Genomic DNA, 6,873 nt, shown 5'->3' on the forward strand with positions numbered 1-6,873 from the left:
GTCGCTGCGCTCTTGGGGTAATTTTGGGCGGCCGGCCACTCCTGGGAAGGTTCACCACTGTTCCATGTCTTCGCCATTTGTGGATAATGGCTCTCACTGTGGTTCGCTGGATTCCCAAAGCTTTGGAAATGGCTTTATAACCCTTTCCAGACTGATAGATCTCAATTACTTTCTTTCTCAATTGTTCCTGAATTTCTTTGGGTCTCGGCATGATGTGTAGCTTTTAAGGATCTTCTGGTGGACCTTACTGTGTCAAGCAGCTCCTATTTAAGTGATGCCTTGATTGTGAACAGGTGTGGCAATAATCAGGCCTGGGTGTGGCTATAGAAATTGAACTCAGGTGTGGACAACCACAGTTATAGTATGTTTTAACAATGTTTTAACAAGGGGGGCAATCACTTTTTCACACAGGGCCATGATGGTTTCGATTTTTTTTCACCTTTAATAATAAACACCTTCATTTACAAATTGCATTTTGTGTTTACTTGTGTTGTCCTTGACTATTGTTTAAATGGGTTTGATGTTCCGAAACACTTAAGTGTGACAAACATGCAAAGGAACAGGAAATGAGGAAGGGGGCAAACACTTTTTCACACCACTGTACGTGGCATTAGTGTTTTATGCAATTTATTGTTTGAAGCTTGAAATCCATAGCGCTGAGTTGGGAGGAAGCAGGGAGAGTTGGTATTTTCTTCCCTTTTGTTTGGATATAGTCTGTAAATGATTCCAATCACCCTAATACAAATACATGTGAAACAGGAGTAGCAAAATAAGAACTGATTTACTGCCAAAATTTTGGTTTTGGCAAATGTTCCAACTTATTATCATTGAGTACAATGTGGATGTAAGCTTGTTCTCTTGTTCTTGTTCTTATTCTCTTTTAAAGTGTGGCATGAAAAAAAAACTAAATAAAACTGTAGCACCAAAGCTCCGTGAATGAAGTTCTGCGGACTTCCATCAACCAATCCTATGCAAGCAAAATTGCTGTTTTTTGTTTTTGTTTGTTTTTTTAACCTTACAAGTGATTGAGTATCTTTTGTAAGGTGAAACTTCACTTGCAACTTCAATTGCAAACTGAACAGCTTATGGTCCTATAGTAAAACAACCATTTTGTTAGAACAGAAGATGTTATCCCTGAGCCTGGGTTCACACTGTAGCGATGCAGGAACCAGCATGATTCCAGCGCCAGTTCTCACATTACATCTCTCCCGCATGCAGTTCACACTGCCTTCTGTGAACAGCTGCAGGTGTCAATACAATGTTAATGATACCTCTAGATCGGTTCACAGATAGTCATGCCCAAAATTGTAAATCTAAAATAGTAGTATAAAAAATACGTAGGTACCCCTCTTTTTCACCAGACAGGCCAAGATGGCGGATATCCAGACCGAGAAGGCTTATCAGAAGCAGCCAACTATCTTCCAGAACTAGAAGCGGGTGCTTCTTGGGGAGACCAGCAAAGAGAAGCTCCCGCGATACTACAGAAGCGTTGGTTTGGGTTTCAAGACCCCCAGAGAGGCAATCGATGGCACATACATTGACAAGAAATGCCCATTCACTGGGAATGTGTCTATTCGTGGTCGCATTCTTTCAGGTGTTGTCACAAAGATGAAGATGCAGCGCACCATTGTTATCCGCAGGGACTACTTGCACTACATCCGCAAGTACAACCGTTTTGAAAAGCGCCACAAGAACATGTCTGTGCATCTGTCCCCCTGCTTCGGGGATGTTCAGGTTGGGGATATTGTCACCATTGGAGAGTGTCGTCCTCTCAGCAAAACTGTCCGATTCAATGTCCTGAAAGTAACAAAAGCTGCTGGAACCAAGAAACAATTCCAGAAGTTTTAATTGTAAAAAGATGTTTCAGGTAAAATAAAAAATTGTAAAAAATACGTAGGTACCCATAAACATCAAATGACTCAAATTGATTTAAAAAAAACAAAAAAGATTTCAAAGTTAAGTGTGCACCTTAGTAGGTTTCTAATAAACATCTAAACTACCCAGAAAAGAGAACTTCATGGAAAAAAATGCAGCATAGAAAAAAAGGGTAAAAAAGAAACTGACCCTCCATATGGGTCATACTTCCCAAGAAGTGACCCAGAGGGATACAAATATAAAAATGTTTATATTGGCTAAAAAAAATTATTAAAGTAACCTTAAAACAAAAATAAGGATATAATATATCCAAATTTTAGTTCTATTCTTTAATACCGTGTTCAGAAGGCTAGGTGCTAGTAATATCTTAAAAACGTATATTAAAATGTATATTAAAAGAAAGGGGAGTTAATAGTCGCTAATAAAACAGTTTATATCTAAATTCACGTTTAACCCTTTCGGTGCTAATGTGTCAGCTAAGTATATCCATTCGGTTTCACGTTTAGAGAGTTCACGTACTAGATTTGATCCTCTCCAGGCGGCTTTCATATGCTCAATACCCCAAAACTTTAACCCTGATGGGTCCTGATTATGGTGGATCTTGAAATGTAAAGATACATTGTGATCCTTAAAGCCTAGTTTAATATTGGCAATATGTTCTGCTATACGGATCCTTAGTAATCTTTTTGTGCGGCCTATATAAATCAGCCCGCAAAGGCACTGCAAAGCGTAGACTACATAAAGAGTATTGCATGTAATAAACTCTTTAATTTTAAATTCTTTATTATTTGATGTAGCTACAAAACTATCAATGGCCCTCAGAGGTTTGTTAACTTCTTTGCAGGCCCTGCATTTTCTGCAGGCATAAAACCCATATTTTTCCCAAAAAGTGGGGGGGGGGTGGGATGGGGGGTCTAAAACTTTTTTTACTATTTTGTCTGCAAAATTTGGGGCCCTCCTATAAATAAAGCTAGTGACTAATGATTAAATAAAATAGAATTACGCTATGTGCAAACTTTTCTTTATTCTATGACGTTGTTGGAAGCATTTTTGGCAGTCGGACCCTAGTGGATGGCAATGAGATTGTGGTAAAACCAGAGAGGGAATATCCCCTTAAAGGCACTTTTCTCAGCTTTCTCTGGTGAGTTTAACCCCCTAGGGGGGCTCGTGTCACACGTGGTGAAATACTGGTGCAATCCTGGTGGATGGAGTATTTAGAGCACTTGAAATAAACACCGTTATCACCTTACAACGCTGATCAAACCACTATTGTCACCCTTTCTGCACATTTAAGAACTCTGTCTATACGTTGCTACCTTGGACTTGTTTTATAGCGCTGTTTTAGAACTGAAATTTACAGTATTTGGACTGATATATATTTTTTTGTACTACATGTTATATATATATATATATATATAAAAATATATATATAAATATATTAATATATATATATATATATATATATATATATATATATATATATATATATATATATATATATATATATATATATATATATATAGTTATATGTAAGGTTTTATGTAAGGCTAGGATAGTTCAGTGCCCTATTAGAAACCCCTGTCAGTGCCCATCAAAGTGTCAGTCAATGCCCACAAAAGTGCCAATCAGTGCCCACTACAATGCTAATCAGTGCCTATCACAGTGCCAAACATTGCCCATCAATAAAACCTGTCAGTACCTCACCATCAGTGCTGCCCATCAGTGCCATGTATTAGTGTCCATAAGTGCCACCTGTCAGTGCCACATAGTGCCAATCAGTGCTGCCTTTCAATGCCCATCAGTGCGGCCTGTCAGTGCCCATCAGTGGCACCTATCAGTGCCCATCAATGCTGCATATCAGTGTCACCTATCGGTGCCCATCAGTGCTGCATATCAGTGTAAGTTTTCTGTCCCCTCAAAATAACAACACACCCCAAATGTGAGTACACCCCAAATGTACTCTGTCAAATCAATGGTCTCTTCAAAGAGGTCTGACCTGCTCCCCGCAGAGTCAGATCTGCACTGAGCAATGACCCCTGCTAAGTGGAGAACTATAAGTCTGACTCATCAGGGGGCATGTCCAACCTCTACAGAGATCCCACTACTTCCACACAGTGAGAAAGAGACTTTCCCTACAGGGTGCCGTAAATTGCACCAGCTTTCCTACTCACGATGTGGCTGCTTTTAAAAAATAAATAAAAAATATTCAAAACTTTCCACACCTTTTTTATTGCATTTGAAATGTATTTAGATTATTTAAATTTAAAGTTAATTTGGGGTTTAAATGCGTCTACAGGATTTGAAGAGATTGTGATTTGCAAATCACTTATATGATAGTGGCAGATTATATCCAAACAATGCTTCCAGGTACAAGGGGTCATCATGTTGATCTTATTGACTGTGAACAATACAAAGGCAGCCATTGCTGATCACCTTCTTAAAAAAATATCTGCAGCTGAAATAGACTTGAAAGCACCAATTTGCAGAACTTTATTTTAGCATCTTATGGCCCTCTCATGAGTTTGGGGTCTGGTTCGAATACCAACCATGACACTACCTACCTGGAGTTTGCATGTTCTCCTTGTGCCTGCGTGGGTTTCCTCCGGGTACTCTGGTTTCCTTCCACACTCCAAAGACATGCTGGTTGGTTAATTGGATCCTGTCCAAATTGTCCCTTTTATGTATGAATGTGAGTTAGGGACCTTAGATTGTAAGCTCCTTGAGGGTAGGGACTGATGTGAATGTACAATGTATATGTAAAGTGCTGCGTAAATTGATGGCGCTATATAAGTAACTGAATTAAAAAAATATATATATATTAATATGTGTTTGTGTATATATATATATATATATATATATATATATATATATATATATATATATATATATATACATATATGTAAGGGTCCCATGTTTGACAGTGGTTCCTGCCACACTGATTCTGAACCCGACCCAGTTCTTCTTGGAAGGAACAGGTCACCTACCTGTTGTTTTGGAATCACGCTGCCATTTTGTGTCACTTACAACCTGGCCTGAGGCCTATTATCCAGAATAAAATATGTCCAGACCAAAACCATCTTCAATACTTTACTATACCAGTTCAGCCACATACAGCAATTCTTCTCTTCTGATTACAGAATCACAATGCAACACACTTATTTACAGCATAGTTCTCCTTCAGCAGCCATATTCCCAGATGCAACCAGTTACTTGCCTAAAGGGGATCCTCACATAGCATATTCCTCAACTTAGGTCCCGTGGCTGTCCTGAACCAAGCCACGGGGGGCCTGCTAAATGAAGGTCAGGTGTGGCAAGGTTCCACCCATCTTCACCTAAAGTGTCAAAGGCTATCCCTCTTGGCAGTTCATTCCAGCTAGCCTCTATCGCTTAGCTTCAGAGAACCCAGACCTACATGGTGGTCATTAGGGGTGTACTGTTGCCACACCAGAACTCCCAGGGCTTCACTCACAGCTAGCATAAAAAAGGGCACTAACCTTACCCACTACATCACCAAAGTAGGGGCAGAAAATAAAGGGCACTTACACATGCCAGAAGCAGCACATGTCTCTTTTCAGGATATAGTGTGTACCAATTGACAGGGCGATATCCATCTCTGACCCTTCAAATACTTAGAAGTCCCAATATTAGGTTGCAGCATACTTGAAACACTTTTTTAAAAATATTTAGCATACAGTATAGCAAGTTGACAGTTTAGAGCACTCTATGCTGTTTTTGAGGTTTTGCTGATAATAGGCACCATTGGGGGCTGTGTTAAAGTGTATGTACAGTATGGACACAACTTCTTTTTGGCTAGAGTGGGGAAGGTTTAAAACGCATGTCAATTTTTTTACTGTATGTGTCCCACTGAAGAGTTTTTACTTTGCTTCCTGTTCCAGAGATTTAACAGAAGTTAAGAGAAAAAGTGAGTTAAAGTTCTCACTTAGACGGCTGTCACTAGGACCGGTGTCTCCATTTCAAGGTTTAACCCATCCACATGCTCTGGTGACAACTTTTAGATTTCTCATCACTTTCTGCCTCAGTGATAGGGATGAGCCGAACACCCCCCGGTTCAGTTCGCACCAGAACTTTCGAACGGACCCCAAATTCGTACGAACGTTAGAACCCCATTGAAGTCTATGGGACTCGAACGTTCGGAATTAAAAGTGCTAATTTTAATGGCTAATATGCAAGATACTGTCCCAAAAAGGGTTTGGGGACCTGGCTCCTGCCCCAGGGGACATGGGTCAATGCAAAAAAAAGTTTTAAAAACGTCCGTTTTGGCGGGAGCACTGATTTTAATGACGATTAAAGTGGAAAAAAAAAGTGAAATATTCCTTTAAATATGGTGCCTGGGGGGTGTCTGTAGTATGCCTGTGAAGTGCCACGTGTTTCCAGTGTTTAGAACAGTCTCTGCACAAAATGACATTTAACGGAAATAACATCATTTAAAGCTGCTTGCGGTTTTAATGTTATATCTGGTTCCTGCAATATGGTTGAAAATCATTGAGAAAAATGGCATGGGTAGCCCTCCCTGCCCATTACCAGCCTATTTGGGTCTTGTACGCATATTAAGGGGAACCCCGTACCCATATTAAAAAAAGGAAATGCGTGTGGCCCCCAGGCCCTATATACTCAGAACAGCAGAATACAGGCGGTGTAAACAAGACAGGGACTGTGTAGGTTTGTTGTGTTAAGTTGAATCTGTTTGTAATTTTCAACTGGTACATTTTTAAAGTGTAGCTCCAGTCAAAAAAATATTTTTTAAGCTTTTTGGAAAACATAGGGAAGGGTTATCACCCCTGTATAATTTGTTTTGTCGTCCATCTTTTTTCATCTCACTTGCTGTTGTCTCCTTCCTTTTGCAAGTAGGAGATGTTTGTAAGTTGGATGTTTGAAAGTAGGGGCCTGCCCTATATGCTCTGCAGAAATGGCGGAACAAGGTGTTGGTTTTGCCACAACATTGTAAGCCCTCAAAGTGACTCTTGGTGGGCGCTGGAG

General features: G+C 39.8%; 1 pseudogene; it reads left to right on the plus strand.

Annotated features, from left to right (window-relative positions):
* The first annotated feature begins 1,353 nt into the window (after positions 1-1,353).
* On the plus strand, positions 1,354-1,857 carry LOC143935952 (small ribosomal subunit protein uS17 pseudogene; annotated as a pseudogene).
* The last annotated feature ends 5,016 nt before the right edge of the window (positions 1,858-6,873 follow it).

Source organism: Lithobates pipiens, unplaced genomic scaffold (assembly GCF_037356315.1).
Source record: "Lithobates pipiens isolate NorthernLeopardFrog02 unplaced genomic scaffold, aLitPip1_a1.2 Scaffold_10, whole genome shotgun sequence".
NCBI classification, from domain to species: domain Eukaryota; kingdom Metazoa; phylum Chordata; class Amphibia; order Anura; family Ranidae; genus Lithobates; species Lithobates pipiens.